At 43.7% G+C, this 16,950-nt stretch overlaps 1 protein-coding gene across 2 annotated transcripts in view; it reads left to right on the forward strand.

The window, feature by feature from the left end:
• Nucleotides 1–16,950, forward strand: part of Ppm1l (protein phosphatase, Mg2+/Mn2+ dependent, 1L) — a 272,767-nt gene that overhangs the window by 163,066 nt on the left and 92,751 nt on the right.

Raw genomic sequence — 16,950 nt, forward strand, 5'->3', positions numbered from 1 at the left:
TGGTTCTATTCTCACCTGCCTCCTTGTTTCTTCTCTCTGCAGACACATAACTCACACAGATCCATCCCCCTCCTTTTCTAGGGCTGTGAGAAGTAGGTCCAGAACTGCCACCAGATGTCCTTCTGATCTTAAGTAGGGCCAGCATGGCAGCAGTCTCTTGAGCCCTAACTTGTTCGCTTCTTACAGATGGAGGGAGTTCCTTAAGGAGGCAAAGCACTTATGCTTGTTTTTATTTCAAATATAATCCAAGGAGCTTGGTATAGCCCTATACATAATCATTGATCCTCCCAGGATGCCTCACAGCACATATTATTTCTGTGTGCAAATGAATCAAGAAATCAAGAACCATCCGGCATTCTACCTAAGGTCAGTGGGGTGCAGATAGAGCCTCTGCAGGCTGACGATGGGACCAGGAACCTTTTGCTGTATCTCCGCTTTCGCCAGAAGCTCGGTGTACAAGGAGCATCCCATGGCTGAGAGTAAAGATAAGAACCACTAACCGGTGTTACTTTAACACAGCAATGTTGGCAGAGACCCAGAATCAAAGCTGGGCTGTGTTATCTCCTCTAACCAGAAGTGCTCTCAAGGAAGTAATGCTGGAAAAGCAAAGGAATTTCTAGTTGTGCCTTTGAAGTGGTGTGGTCTGCTGTGACTGGTGTTAAGTTGTGCTGTGGGTGGTTTAAAGGCAGAGAGCAGTCACAGGGTGAGAATGTAAAGCGACTGTTTGTGTAGCTCTGTTCAAGGCCTAAATTTAGCTTCTGTAAAATTTTTGTTAGCCTCCTGTTTTGTAAGTTACCCTCCATCTGCTGCCTGCTGCCCCCTTTGCCACTGGCCTCCCTTCGTGGCTGTCTGACGCCTTCCTTTCTAGTATAACTGTGGCTATGGACCAATGCCAATGACTTTGCTTGGTAAATTAAAGACAAACTTTTTGGCAGTGAAACCCTTAGAAGCTATGTGATTTTTAAGCCATAAAATATCTTGGGGTTTGTGGCATCTGTTATTTCTGTCATGTATATGTTAGTGATTAGCATGTCTGTAAGAAAAGCTATTTGCCTGTCTCCCCCTATAGCCAATCAAATGAAACCAGTCATTGATGGTTAGTTTTAATTGGGGATTATGTGAATTTACTAAGTTAATTTCATTTTTGTCAGTTACCATGGGATCAGGGGATTTGTTTGGTTTGGGGCTTATAGACAAGGAGCAGAGTGTAAGAGGAGCGAGTATCAGGCATGTACTAGATAGTAGTACCCAGTGATACACATGGAACAAATTAAATGGGAGAATGAATGGCCTCTGTGGGAAACCAGCTCGGGACCTGCTGTACAGTCATGTGACATTAGAGGTCATCTAATCTATGTCCTCTCCGAGGACAGCAAACGAATTACATCCCTGATCCAGAAACTCTTTTAAAAGAGAGATTCAGGGCCAGCGAGATGGTTACCCTGGAAAAGAGACCCTCTGCCTAACCTCACAACCCACATCCCAGCCCTGGAGCCCACATGGAGGAAGGGTTCCACAGTGCGTCCTCACCTCCATATGCATGTCTTGGCATGCGCTCATGTGCATGTGTGTGCACACACACTATATAAATTGTATAAACTAGCAATTTACAGCATTAGAGGCGACTCAGATTTCAGTTAGAGAGATGATTAGGGCTTGCCTTTGTATGATCTTGGATGTGTTACTTGCTTTTTATTATCCTCTATGATAGGACCATGGAAATAGACCTGGGTTCACTATTATGCCTGGCACCCTCTTCACGTCAAACAGCAGATGACTTAGTATCCTGATCAAAGGACTGATGGGCTGGCACCCCACCTCACTGGGTAGTGATTGGCTCAGGAGGTGTGACTAGGCTGAAGCAAGGCCAATTAGAGACCTTCTGTGGTGTTCCTTCAAACCAAACCTGACTAGCTAAGGATCTGAGTCTGACTCCGGAGAGGGTGGTCTCCATTTTCTTCTCCCATTGTTGAAAAGGAAAGACTTATAAAGAATAGTGACATCATGTTTTGATGATTGTGGCCTTTCCAAGATGGGACTTAATCCCAGTATAGCAGTCCTAGGAGATGGCTTTTAGGAGGTGATGAAGGAAGGAAGGATGAGGGGGAAGCCCTCATGAATGGAGTCAGTGACCTTCGAAGGGCTGAAGACAAATAGCTAGGCCTCTCTTGTCTCTGTCATGTTTCCATGTGAGGATGCCTACATAGCACTGGAAGAGACGAGCCTTGATCCTGGAGCTTTCTTCTTCTGGAACTATAGGAAAGCAAATTTCTCATTGTGAGTTACTCTGTCCTGACTAATTTTATGTCACTTGTCTCAAGCTAGAGTCGTGTGAAAGGAGGGAGCCTCCATGGACGAAATGCCTCCATAAGATCCGGCTGTAGGGCATTTTCTTAATTAGTGATCTTGGGGAGGGCCCAGCCCACAGTGGGTGGTGCCATCCCGGAATGGTGGTTCATGGTTTTATAAGAAAGCAGACTGAGCAAGCTATGGGAAGCAAGTCAGTAAGCAGCACCCTCCATGGCCTCTGCACCAGTTCCTGCCTCCAGGTTCCTCTCCTGCTTGAGTTCCTGTTCTGCTGAGTTCCTGTCCTGGCTTCCTTTGATAATTAACTGTGATGTGGAAGTGTAAGCTGCATAAATCCTTTCCTCACCAGCTTGGTTTTTATTGTGGTGTTCATCACAGAGTAATAACCCTCAGTAAGAGACTCTCTAAGGCATTTTGTTATAGCAGCAAGAGCAAACTACAACTAACTATAAGCAGAGATACAAGGCAGATGGAGCCCGAGCTTCTCCCTCAGTCCATCCTGAGGCAGACCTAACTACTATTCTTACTGTGGTGTTCATCGTTTTTAACCCCAAATCCCCATTTAGGTTAAGGCAGTTTGTTGTGTTCAATGAGTTGGTTATTAAAAATAAATTCTGCTGATCCAGAACAAATCGAACTCATGGGCTGTCATCTGAAAGGGTCTTTATTTTTGTTTCCTGACATCTAATCAGAATATATTCAGTAGACTTAAGTTTTTCCCCAGACTAAGTATTCATCTCCAGGATGAAAACTCAGGCAATCTCCATAAGATTAAGCAATATTCTCACTGTAATAAAATTAAATTGCAATCCACCGAGGTTCATGAGGTAATCAAACTTGAGGCATGAAGTGAGATACTCTGCCTTCCCTTCTTAGGCTAAATAAGTTCTTTGCTAGTTGAAATCTACTGTGAGTTTCTCCTTGATGGCCAGGGTCTGATCTGCCAGAGCCTGTGCTAAAGAAGTAAGGAAAAGAGAGGACAGGGTGATGACTTTTTCCTGCGCTTCTGCTGTGGCTTCACATCCTTAGCGCCTCCCAGTTACAGGTTACAGTGGATTATCCAGTGAGAGCACCTCCTGGTTACAGTGGAGCATCCGGTGAGAACGCCTCTCATACTTGCCTTCTTTACTGACTTGTCAGCCTTTTTTTTTTTTTTTTTTTTTTTTTTTTCTGGAGCTGGGGACCGAACCCAGGGCCTTGCGCTTGCTAGGCAAGCGCTCTACCACTGAGCTAAATCCCCAACCCCCTTTACTGACTCGTAAGCAGTGCACTTTCCTCATGTCATGGATGCTTGGCTGTTAGTCCCACAGAGATTCTGTGATGAAGTCTTTTGTGATTAAGGTCTAGGCTGTTCTCTTTTGCAGCTTCTATGAAGCAAGCAGCTCTTTCTGTCTGCTGGCCTGCCTCTACTCGCAGGAAGTCCTGTGGCCCTTGGCCAGACAATTTGGGTGTAGGCAGGTCAGCTCAGCAGTCAGTTCACCTCCAGCTCCCCTCCATTCTTGTTCTCTGGGCCTTTCTAGGACAGAGTCAGACGTTCTCCCAGTGTAGGGCATATGTAGGCCTCTGTCCTTTCGAAGCCCCCCTGTCCTGACTTGCCTGTATCTCTCTCACTTCCTCTTCTCCTGGATACCTGGGCAAAGGTCGTCTCCACAGCACACGGTGCTTCCGGGAATTCTTCCTCCCGCACTGTCCCCTCATTTCCATACTTTTTGGCTTTTTGCCTGTGGTCAGGGCTTTTTACAGTCACGTAGTAGATTGCCAGAAATTTTAGTTTTCAGATCGGCATGTGGGTCTGGAACTTGAAGTTAGCATTCATGACAGTACGGTGTCTTGCTACCTCAGTTGAGCTGCCAACGACGTGATAGATCTCTGAAGGAGCACTCTGTAGAGCACTCTAGAGACGAAGGGACATAGGTCCTTCTGTCCTAGAGAGAGCAAGTCCAGGACACAAGGACCTAATTAGACAGAATGGAACACAAAAATGCAACTGCAGGTCACAAAGCGGAGACTGTAAGAGTTTAAGGTAGGTTTACCCAGGTGCCTTGGCTCTGTACCTGTTAATGTGTTTTTTATTACTGAGCAAAGCCGGATTGTTAATGTTTGGCTTTTGAGTTGCACTTTTCTCCTAACTAAATATGTAAATGGCAATAATTAAGACGGTAAGGACAAACATTTGAAATGAAAAAAAAAAAAAATGAGAGTTGCCCCAGAGCCAGCATTTCTCTCGCCATTAGTTGAGACAGCCTGCCGTCTGTACAGAGACGTATTGTGCCCACACTCCGAAGTTTCTACAGTTGCAGTACTGTGGCACATGCAAACTGATTTACCATCCTATATCCTAAGAAACACTTTTCGTCACTCCAGGCTTGGAGGAATTGGCAGAAGGTGAGAAAAGTGATAAACAGAAATCTCCATCTGTCACCTAGAATCTACGAGTATCATTCATCTATTTAGTTCAATAAGCAATTATCTATTGCACACCTGTTTTTATGTAAACACCATTGCAGCCACTAAGCCTATGGGGTGAACCTGAGAAGCGGCTGGATCTGAAGCATGCCCAGTTCTAAGCTATGCTAAGAAAGAAGGAAAAGAACAGGACGGGGAAGACAGTGCTCTTCCAATCTAGCCTTTTAGAGGCTTTTTTGGTAGAGGAGCTTTGAAGTGTTGGTCCCACCATTTGTTTGCAGTTCACATATATTCCTAGCTGAATGGCACTAGATTATATGTAAATGAAATATCTCTGACACCGGGATTTTTCGGACAAGCCTAGACTTCCCAAACCTTTCCTCCTGGAGATGTTGTCTAACTCTCTCCTTAAGTGCAGCTCAGAATTTCTTTACGAGCTCTATGTTGGAAAACATGTCTTGGTTTGAGTATAAATTTCTGAATGCTGTTCTGGCAGCGGTCACCTCTACCCTGTTAGAGCTTTCTGTTGTCACATCTGAAGAGCTCTTGCCGGAGAGTTATTCTTTTGTTTTTGCTTTTTGTTTGTTTGTTTTTTGTTTTTTTTTTGGGGGGGTGTTTTGTTTTGTCTTTTTGTTTGCTGTTATTCTCTGCTCAGTTCTTTTGTTCTGTTTCAAACCAGAAGGATGAGTGTGGTGGTTCGAATAAGAATGCCCCCACAGGTTCATATATTTGAATGCTTAGGCACCACAGAACACCTGTTTGAAAGGATTAGAAGGATTAGGGGATGTGGACTTGTTGGAGGAGGTGAGTCAGTAAGGTTGATCTTCAAAAGCCCTTGCCAAGCCAATGTCTCTCTCAGTAGTTCTCAGCATTGTTCCAGCACCATGCATGCCACTGTGCTCCCCACCATGATGATAATTACTAAACCTCTGAGACTAAGTCAGCCCCCAATTCCATGCTTTCTTTTATAAGAGATGCCTTGGTCATGACTAGAACAGGAGCAAAACCTTTTCAGCTAAGATAATAGACAAATTATCAGAAGTTGCTTAGAATGTTTTCTCTAACAAATTACCCAAGGTGTTTTCCAGAAAGCAAGAAAATGAATATAGTTGAAAGACTGTTATAGATATGAAATAACAGGTTGACTGCACCAAGACAGGTGAGAAAAGTGTGTCCACTGTACTACAATATTTCCTTGAAGCTCGTCCCACAAGGAGTGCTGTGGACCTGTTGCACCATGACTTTTAGTTTTATTCTGATAAAAATGTTTCCTGGATTCTGCATGACACAAAAGTCATGCTGATCCCGGCCAGGAGCCTTGACTTCACCTTTAGAGTCTTTTATGCCTCCATTTCTTTTTTTTTTTTTTTTTTTTTTTTTTTTTCGGAGCTGAGGACCGAACCCAGGGCCTTGAGCTTGCTAGGCAAGCGCTCTACCACTGAGCTAAATCCCCAACCTCTATGCCTCCATTTCTTTAGCTACAAGGTAAGGGTGTTGAGCATACCACCTCATTTATGTCCAAGGTCAATGAAGGAGTAAATGAAATATTATTATACAATTAAGGCTTTTATAAATTATAAAAAAGTTTATATTTGATAAGTGATTTTTTTGTCATTTGCTTTTGAATGTTGACATTTGAGTAATCTTAGTCTGTTAAACTATTCTCCCTCAATGCACTGTGCCTAGATCCAGACATGTCTTACTGGTTTATCTGGCTAGGTTGTGTGTGTGTGTGTGTGTGTGTGTGTGTGTGTGTGTGTGTGTGTGTGCGTGCGTGCGCACATGAATGTATGAGCCCAGGACCTTGAACATTGTACCACTGAACTTTATCCCCAGCCTAAGGTTAGGTAAAAGTTTTATGATGGGACTCAAATTAACACAGACATTCCAGGCTGCATTTGTATTAGGAAAACATCTCTTAAATAAAGCAGGAGCATCCTGGGTTTGAGTTTCTACTCTGCCACCCACCCCTGAATAACACTGGGGAAATTAATTATTTTGTTCTTCATCTCCTCTGTGAAATAGTGTGGACATAAAATGGTAGAAATGACAGAGCTGAATACCACTTGCTGAATGTTATGGTAAGTGCTGGTTCTCCTCACGTGGAAAACAGACACAATGTAACCTCGTTTATTTTAACTGGTTGTTTTCTTTATGGAAGAAACTCAGTTTCTGTTCAGTTTCTGCTGTGGTTCTAAAGTGTATCACATCTGCACTGATTCTAATGAACCATATTTTACAAGTGTCTTAGTGTTTGTACCGAACAGCAGCTTTTGCCGAGAACTGAGCACAGCTGGTCTCTGAGAGAAATTATACAGGAAACTTTTCTATTTTTTATTTGAAATGCTGTAACTTGAGATAATTCTTGATATTTATGTTGGACTTAGGTCTGTGCAATCCTAGAAAAGCTTTCAAGTGGTTAACGGGTCAAGGCCTGAGAAAAAGCAAGGCAGTAGCAAGAGGTGGAGGTGTGTCCGTCTGGATGTCTGTCAGTGATGAAGATGGGCAGGGAGGGAAGCCCCGCAGAGGGAAGAGGAGAGCTGGAGTTGCCCCTTCGCCATACTCCCGCATCAGCTGCCACCATTCCTCTCTCACTCTTCTCGTTTAGGTGGCACCCTCTCCTCTGTGTCTGGAGGACTGAGAGGTCTAGGTGCTTGGTTGGAAATGGGCCACAGCTGTCCACCTTTTACAGCGTGCAGATACGCAGTGTACGGTCTTTCTGTCGCCTGGACAGCATCTGCATTGGAAGTGCCACGTGTCACAGCTGCAGATCTCTGCTTCCTGCCTGCAGTGTCTTTTAACTTTCTCTGAAATGGTCCCAAGCCAGGAGTGGTAGGAAAATGACTTCAGACGGTAGATATAAAAAAGATTTTGATGCCTGACTTTTTGTTTATGATTTGTAAGTGACCTAATTTCCTTTAGTAAGCATGCCTCTTGAGGAATGTGTTTAATGGAAGCTTATGTTATTATGGACCCTTCAACCTAATGGTGTAATTACCATATGCCATCAATCCTGTTCCTGCACGGTCCGTGCTTTTTCCCTTGTAAAGCTGGAGTGTAATAAGAGCAAGTGTTTTCTACCTTAGCACATTATTCACTTTAAATGTGTGTTGACAAGTTAAGGATATGAAGAATAAGAAATCTAGATGATCATTTCTTAAAGTGGGACCCATTAAGCTCCATTCTTAAGGAACGGCCCTGGGCGTCCCCTGCTATTCTGGACTAAAGCTTGTTGCACTGTTCATTTTTAGACTTCCATTTTCAGTGTGGTACTTTTCTCTTTTTCTTGCCTGTCCTCTTCTTCCTGTTGCCAGAGACTTTTTAAGGTGGTTTTTCTGCTGTGTCCAAAGCCAAACAATTGGCAGAGGGAAGGTTAACCCTTAAGTGACTAATATAGGAGAAGACTACGTGTTCAGTCCTTTCCCTGATTCTTCTTCTCGGGGAGAAAAGGACGGTGTGGCTGATTGTTTTCTTCTTGCTGCCAACATCATGTTACTAGAGATATAGTTTCCAATGGGTGTAGAAATCCTAAGACCACAAAAACTCGGAGGAGAAAACAAAGTTATTGTGTGATTCCTCTAGCCTAAAAAGCTCTGGCGTCAGTGGCTCTGCCCAGCACTGTGCATCTGTCCACGGTTCAGTGTGCTGTAGATATTTCCTGTCAGTAAAACATCGCCTGCGTCCTCCCTTTTAGCAGCTGGTGGTGTGTCCCCTGTCATACAAATAGGGGCAGAATCAAAATGGAGTTCTCTCATGTCGAAAGCTTCAATGCCTTGAACCCTGAGTATAAGTCAAAGCTGTCTAACCCAGGCACCAGAAGATCTGCATTCTGTTCTCCAAATGAGGAAGCTGCCAGGACCACACAGAGACTTGACATGGCCTCTCTCTCTTCACACAGTCCACCTCTCTGTCTAGGTGACTGAGGAAAGTCTTGGGGAAGCACTCTTAGCTCTTCTTACTGCTCAAATGGAATAAAGAATTGATAGAGAAGTTCTGTTTCCATTAAAACCAAAGAGCAGAGAGTGCAGGGACAGCTCAGCTCCTTTAATGATAATAATTCCCGGGACGGTTGTGTTGACTGCCATCCCATCCCTTTCTATCCACCTTTCAGGATGGAGTTGAGATTCTAGTCCACATGGACTCTCCACTCTGATTTCTCTGAAGAATGAGGTGACCTGCAACAGCCAGGGTAAATGTTCAAGAGGGTAGACCCTGAGAGAGAGAGCACGCGCGCGCTCTCTCTCTCTCTCTCTCTCTCTCTCTCTCTCTCTCTCTCTCTCTCTTGCCTGCCTCCTTTGGCTTGGTTTGGTGTAATTTAAGTGATCCATGGGTTGGTGGAGGCAGGAGTGCTCCATCGCTGCAGAGACACTAGAAAATGATAAGGCAGCACGTGGTTAAACACTGAGCTAGCGGGCTGGAGAGATGGCTCAGTGGTTTAGAGCACCGACTGCTCTTCCAGAGGTCCTGAGTTCAAATCCCAGCAACCACATGGTGGCTCACAACCATCTGTAATGAGATCTGATGCCCTCCTCGAGTGTGTCTGAAGACAGCCACAGTGTACATATATAATAAACAAATCTTTAAAAAAAAAAACCAAAGGGGTTGGGGATTTAGCTCAGTGGTTGAGCGCTTGCCTAGCAACCGCAAGGCCCTGGGTTCAGTCCCCAGCTCCGAAAAAAAGAAAAAGAAGAAAAAGGAAAAAAAAAAAAAAAAACCAAAACACTCAGCCAGCCCTGATAACAGAGGATCCAGCTGATTTGTCCTGGGGCACAAAGCTGCACACATCAGGAGCCTTGGAGGAAAATGAGCCTCGGTGAGGGAGTCTCAGTGCCTCCATTGAAAGCTCATTGAGTCTGCCAGGTCAGTAACTCCTCGGTGTTCACTTACTGGCTGCTCATCTGCTTGAAAATGTCCTTAGACCGATGCGCTAAATAAATCTGCTCCAAAAGAATGCTCTCTCCCTTTCAATGGGTCTTGTCTTTTGCACTGTGAAAAACAAGAAAACATTGTGACAGTCTAAAGCTGGTAGGGGCGCTCTGGTGTCCCTGGCTGCCATTGGTCTCCACTCTTCTTCCCATGTTGGTCAGATCCTGCAGAACAAACCCATGAGAAACTTGGCAGTGAGAAGAACCACCTGAGTCAAATCTGTGGCTTTGGAGTGAGTCTAATGTAAGTGCTTTTCCATTTGTTTGGGTTCCCCTAGGTTCCCACATTAACAATGTTGTGTGGGGTGTTTTAATTGAATTTTTGGTATTATTTCAGTGGTCCAAAATTCATTAAGCCTTAGGTAACTGGCTTTAACACATGGAAAAGTTAAACAGTGTCTTTCCCAAGTAGCTCAGTGTAGAGTCTTTCAGATGTTCAGTGTCCTGTATATTCCCATGGGTGTGTTCTGAAGTATGCGTCCATATCCACAGAATCATTTAACATACCGGATGAAGGCTTGAGTAAGTGTGCCAGTTAATTAATGGTCTTACAATAACAAAACACAAAATATAAAGCATTAAAAATAATTAAGGTTCACATTTCCCAAATGGATTTAGTAAATAACAAGGCGTGTGACATTAGTTTTCTCTTTTAGGAGAATTTAATTCATTTGTCACCAGTATGCCATTTTAATTTCTCTTATACAGTTTTTTAATCATTTCACATAGGTGGCTTCTGCCCTGTATGTATTTCTAGCTGTGCAATGTCTGATAGTTGTGTGTGTGTGTGTGTGTGTGTGTGTGTGTGTGTGTGTGTGTGTGTGATTTAGTGCCTGGCTTCAAGTCAGTGTTAGTACATAGGAACGTTTTTATCATGTTCATTAGAATATTTATATTGTTTTTATTTCTCCTCCAGTAGTAGCCAGCATGTTTCTGCTTGAACTAATTCCCTGAGAACTTATTTATACAATCTCATAGAATTAATTGAGGACTCCAGGTTTAAAATAAGTCTTTAATAAAATGTTTCTAAGGATCTAGTAAATAATATAAATTCTCTCCAACTTAAGTTTTTTTCATGGTCACCCACAACATGTGACGTGAAAGGATGCAGAGTCACACAAAGGCCTTCTCTGATGCAGCAGGAGCACAGAGCCTGGTCCAGTCACATCGTTTCTGCACCTTCTGCCATTTAAAAACTCTCAGTCCCAAGTGTTTTGTGCCCCCAAAGTGCCACCAGTTAGCACGGTTACCAGCCAGTAGAAGCTTTCTAAGGTTACTTTAAAATTCAGGCTGTTGTTTAACATTGTTTCCCATACCTCTGGTCTATATGAAATTCAGAGTACATGGTTTCCGTGAATCTTTTTCTCAAGTGCTTGCCCTAGAGGATTAGGTATGTTAAGATTTTTTTCAGGAATCCCATACAAGAAGTTGGTGTTTTGCTCTCTTCTGCTCTGGCTGCTCCTTGCCAGGACAGATGATGTTGTAAATCAGTCACACTGGCTGTCATTTCTGCTGCCACAGTTAAGGCTCAGAGAGAGCAGCTCTGTTACTTAATCAGTGGGTTGGCTCCTTGTCACTTAAGTGACAGCTGGAGTTTGAAGGCACGTGACTCTCCCCGGCTCTGTTAATTCAGTAATGGCTTCATACTGCCAGTTGATAGCTGCGAAGTCAGTCTGGCTAATGGAGAGAGCTCTGGTTATGCATATTTTTAGCCTCCTGGGTAGCCTTCTGTTTGTTGGGCTCATACAGTATAACTTGAACTTTGAGAGATTACGACTTAATATGACAGAAGCAAAGCAGTCACATCAGGACCCGGAAGGCAGTATTTTCCTCCTCAATGTATCTGACAGCCCTCTGGCTACATCTGAGTCTCCAGATGGCGTAGGTTATACCCGGCCTCGCCTCACTTCAACACCTCTGTTGTCGGGTATGGTAGAAGAAAAGAAATTTCGTATAATAGACCTTAAGATGGAGGGAGGGTTTGAAGATCCTTAAGATGGAGGGAGGGTTTGAAGATCTTCTTCATCCACTGATTTCCCAGCCCCCACTGCACTGCTGAACTTGAGGGGACCCAGAGCCTTCCATTGAGGATATGTTCAAGGGCGTCCGCCACAGAACTAGCCAATTGCAATGTGACTTGGAACCCAGGTCCCCGAGTCTTGTTCAGGACTCCATGGTTTATTTAGAACGGAGTGATGCCCGCTGATAGCATGCCAGACTTCCTTCTAAGATTTTTAAGAGCAGCTGGATGGTGGGGAGAGACTTGTGGTTTGAGTACATGCGAGGAAAGAACTCTAAAACAAAGTAGGCCAGGCTCTGAAAAGTGGGTATGAAAAATAATATGTATTTTCAAGACTTGGAAGAAGGAAGAAGATAGGACATTTAAGTCTAGCGTTCTGCATATTGAAAGTGTCTATAAATAGCAGCTGTTACTAATAATTATCCTTATTAAAATTCCTGAGCGTTTCCCCCTGGTTCCTACCTGCTGTTAGTTCCTCGGATTCTGTTTCTTTCACCGTTTCTTCCTCCTCCAAACACACCCACATCCACTTGACTTAGGCCCCGTAACACCCCTGTCTATAACCCCATTCACTTCTATGCCTGTGTGACTTCTGAGTGAATGCTACTCCCCAGTTGTAGTAGTTAGCTTTTTGTAACATTGACAGAGTACCTGATTTTGGGGTGGGGGAGTATTGAAGCAAAGATTCTGGCTGTGTTTTCAGGATTCTCAGTCCTTGGTTGCTGGTTCTTCATTTGGGACCTGCAATGTGACAGGACATTGTGGCACTCAGAGCAACCAGTAGAAAGGGCTCGTGTTTTCCTAGTGGGTAGGAAGCCAAGAGATAGGGGGCAGGGTTCACCTTACAAAGCCTTCCTCTGGTGCTTACTGACAGAAGCTCATCACCGTGCATCAAAACATGGAGGAAGCTGGTATCCCCAAGAGCCCCCTACCCCGGCTGAGAGCCAAGCCTGCAGCCCCCAGGGCATTTGGGGAACACCTCTTCTCTAGGCCACAGCACTAGTCGATTGTTCTACTTAGCAAACTCCTTCCGATCCTCGAGGCTCACCTATCCCACTAGGCAAGTGTCTCTCAAGCCTCTCAATTAGATGGCCGACCACACTTGCTTATGTTTATCTGTTGTCAGGTCGTTTGCCTCCTTAAATCACAAGTTCTTTGAATGCAAGAACTCTTTGACTCTCTGCATTCAGTGTCATCCTTGGAACATCATACACACTCAAGAAATACTAAATGAACAGGTGAATGAATTATAAGGCTTGCTCTATCACCCAGTTCAGCCAGCCCCCTGCTCCTCATAGTTCAGTATGTTGTCCGTTGTTGGTTTGGTCAACCAGAGGACCACCATCAATAGCTTTCAGTTTCCATCCAGGGGAGCGCAAAGGGTAGACTTCTGCTTGATTCTTCAGCGCCATCTGCTGGATAAAAGGCTTACTCCAGGCTCATTCTTTTTTTTTTTTTTTAATTTTATTTTTTTTTATTATTAACTTGAGTATTTCTTATATACATTTCGAGTGTTATTCCCTTTCCCAGTTTCCGGGCAAACATCCCCCTCCCCCCTCCCCTTTCTTATCGGTGTTCCCCTCCCCACCCTCCCCCCATTGTCCCCCTCCCCCCAACAGTCTAGTTCACTGGGGGTTCAGTCTTAGCAGGACCCAGGGCTTCCCCTTCCACTGGTGCTCTTACTAGGATATTCATTGCTACCTATGAGGTCAGAGTCCAGGGTCAGTCCATGTATAGTCTTTAGGTAGTGGCTTAGTCCCTGGAAGCTCTGGTTGCTTGGCATTGTTGTACATATGGGGTCTCGAGCCCCTTCAAGCTCTTCCAGTTCTTTCTCTGATTCCTTCAACGGGGGTCCTATTCTCAGTTCAGTGGTTTGCTGCTGGTATTCGCCTCTGTATTTGCTGTATTCTGGCTGTGTCTCTCAGGAGCGATCTACATCCGGCTCCTGTCGGTCTGCACTTCTTTGCTTCATCCATCTTGTCTAATTGGATGGCTGTATATGCATGGGCCACATGTGGGGCAGACTCTGAATGGGTGTTCCTTCAGTCTCTGTTTTAATCTTTGCCTCTCTCTTCCCTGCCAAGGGTATTCTTGTTCCCCTTTTAAAGAAGGAGTGAACCATTCACATTTTGATCATCTGTCTTGAGTTTCATTTGTTCTAGGCATTTAGGGTAATTCAAGCATTTGGGCTAATAGCCACTTATCAGTGAGTGCATACCATGTATGTCTTTCTGTGTTTGGGTTAGCTCACTCAGGATGATATTTTCCAGTTCCAGCCATTTGCCTACGATTTTCATAAGGTCGTTGTTTTTGATAGCTGAGTAATATTCCATTGTGTAGATGTACCACATTTTCTGTATCCATTCCTCTGTTGAAGTGCATCTGGGTTCTTTCCAGCTTCTGGCTATTATAAATAAGGCTGCAATGAACATAGTGGAGCACGTGTCTTTTTTATATGTTGGGGCATCTTTTGGGTATATGCCCAAGAGAGGTATAGCTGGATCCTCAGGCAGTTCAATGTCCAATTTTCTGAGGATCCTCCAGACTGATTTCCAGAATGGTTGTACCAGTTTGCAATCCCACCAACAATGGAGGAGTGTTCCTCTTTCTCCACATCCTCGCCAGCATCTGTTGTCCCCTGAGTTTTTGATCTTAGCCATTCTCACTGGTGTGAGGTGAAATCTCAGGGTTGTTTTGATTTGCATTTCCCTTATGACTAAAGATGTTGAACATTCCTTTAGGTGTTTCTCCGCCATTCGGCATTCCTCAGCTGTGAATTCTTTGTTTAGCTCTGAGCCCCATTTTTTAATAGGGTTATTTGTTTCCCTGTGGTCTAACTTCTTGAGTTCTTTGTATATTTTGGATATAAGGCCTCTATCTGTTGTAGGATTGGTAAAGATCTTTTCCCAATCTGTTGGTTGCCGTTTTGTCCTAACCACAGTGTCCTTTGCCTTACAGAAGCTTTGCAGTTTTATGAGATCCCATTTGTCAATTCTTGATCTTAGAGCGTAAGCCATTGGTGTTTTGTTCAGGAAATTTTTTCCAGTGCCCATGTGTTCCAGATGCTTCCCTAGTTTTTCTTCTATTAGTTTGAGTGTGTCTGCTTTGATGTGGAGGTCCTTGATCCACTTGGACTTAAGCTTTGTACAGGGTGATAAGCATGGATCGATCTGCATTCTTCTACATGTTGACCTCCAGTTGAACCAGCACCATTTGCTGAAAATGCTATCTTTTTTCCATTGGATGGTTTTGGCTCCTTTGTCAAAAATCAAGTGACCATAGGTGTGTGGGTTCATTTCTGGGTCTTCAATTCTATTCCATTGGTCTATCTGTCTGTCTCTGTACCAATACCATGCAGTTTTTATCACTATTGCTCTGTAATACTGCTTGAGTTCAGGGATAGTGATTCCCCCTGAAGTCCTTTCATTGTTGAGGATAGCTTTAGCTATCCTCCAGGCTCATTCTTAACGCAATCCATTTGGAAGATTTGCTCACGAATATAGGAGTTTTTCCTGTATCTCGGCATATTTCAGATGCGTTCTAAGGCAAAGTTTTATGGTTATTGCAGTTTTTGTATTTCTTACTATTTAAGGGAGCTGGCTAATCATGAACAAGGTTTAGAAAGATTAATTTGCCCAGTAACATAGATCTTATTAAATATCGCTGCTCATTGTTTACTGTTTATGTGATCAATGGTGAACTGATTGAGATTCTGGATATTGACATCTTTAATGTTTTCGGTACACTTTTGATCCATTTGGTCTGAGTTTTGATCTACTCATCCAGAAAACATTGTTGATCGTGTACTAAATGCCTAACACTTTATAGACTGCTAAAGGACCAGGAAAGACACAGCAGCCATCTCGTTCCATGTAACGAATATTTAGATTAGAGAAAAAGCATATAAATCCCAGCTAGATTTTTATAGAAATTCCTTGTTCATGACCCATTCATGTCCCTTAGAAACAGAGTGACAAAGTTACCAGTTTTATTCAATCCATGTGGATAGATATTCTTCGAGTATGTGGAACTGAAGGAAAATTCTTAGTGTTGATAAAACATGTATATTTGTTCAAAATTCCTGTTTCTTTGCTTTTCACTTTACATGCTTTGACCCTTCTTGGCTGTTGCTGTTGGCCTTCCATTACCAAGGAGTTGCTCGGTTTCTTAAACGGAGGAAGCATGATTCTCTTCAGACAGAGTTCATTTTTATCACAAACGGTACACTGATACGGAATTCTCCTTTGCCTGATGGCTTATGTTCAATGGGGCATCATGCAGTCAAGCCACTGCTTACAGACATCCTTTGGAAAATGCCATGGGACTTCCACACACATTCAAACTTGACGCTCTTTTCAAATGAAGAACTAGAAAAGACCTTGAAGATTTATCTAGTTCTTTGGAAGAAGACATTAAAATACTGTGTTTTTAAATGTAAAACTTTGTTTTCTGCACTTGAAGGAGACATTTCAGAGTTCTCGGTTAGCTTATTAATAGCTGTTCAGTGGTCTTCTGTCTTCAATATGGGTGAACGATCTGCCCTGGAAATGAAATCCTTTGTTGAGTGTTTCACATGTCATCTTCGTAGACTGATAATGTCTGCCATGGGCTTTGTTTTCATCCTCCTATAATTTATTTTAGAGATGCCGTGATTTGTACAGACACTAGCTTTTATTTCTCTGTATTGAATGCCAAGAAACTCAGAGTCCGCTGATTTGTCTCTGACAAATAAAAGGAGTCTTAACGCACATGTCCTGTGTGCCTACAGTTTTAGTCTGTGACTTCTGAGGTTTTAACCTACACAAAGTATCTATTATGCTAGTGTAGATTTTTGCTAGAGTGCGTGAGGGCACACCAGTGAAACATGGGTGAGCATACCTGCGTGGCAGGGTGGTAGTGCAGGTTTAATAAGGTAGTCTGTCGAGCGCTGAGCGTAGAGCCTGTGACACAGCAAGTGCGCAGCACACTGGCTGGCTGGTTAGGAGTGCGGCTGGCTGGCCCAGGAGGGTAAGCAAATTTGCTTCTGGTTTTTCCAGCTCTCTTCCAAGGAGAGCTGGTAGGTGGATAGACTCTGGCCACTGTAACCGTTCCCACTGAACTTTCTCTTGGGAACTGGCTCTCTCACTGTGGGAAATACTAGGATCTGAGTCTTTCTCAAATTCTCTGTAGTAGGGAACATCCTTCGATCACTAAGACCTACATGAGAGGACAGTGAGGTGTGGAATTTGGAGAGGAGAGCCCGTTGGACCACTGTCCTGCTCAATCAAAAATGCTACTTTCTTACCCCACTCG

The sequence above is a fragment of the Rattus norvegicus genome, chromosome 2 (genome assembly GCF_036323735.1).
Source record: "Rattus norvegicus strain BN/NHsdMcwi chromosome 2, GRCr8, whole genome shotgun sequence".
NCBI classification, from domain to species: domain Eukaryota; kingdom Metazoa; phylum Chordata; class Mammalia; order Rodentia; family Muridae; genus Rattus; species Rattus norvegicus.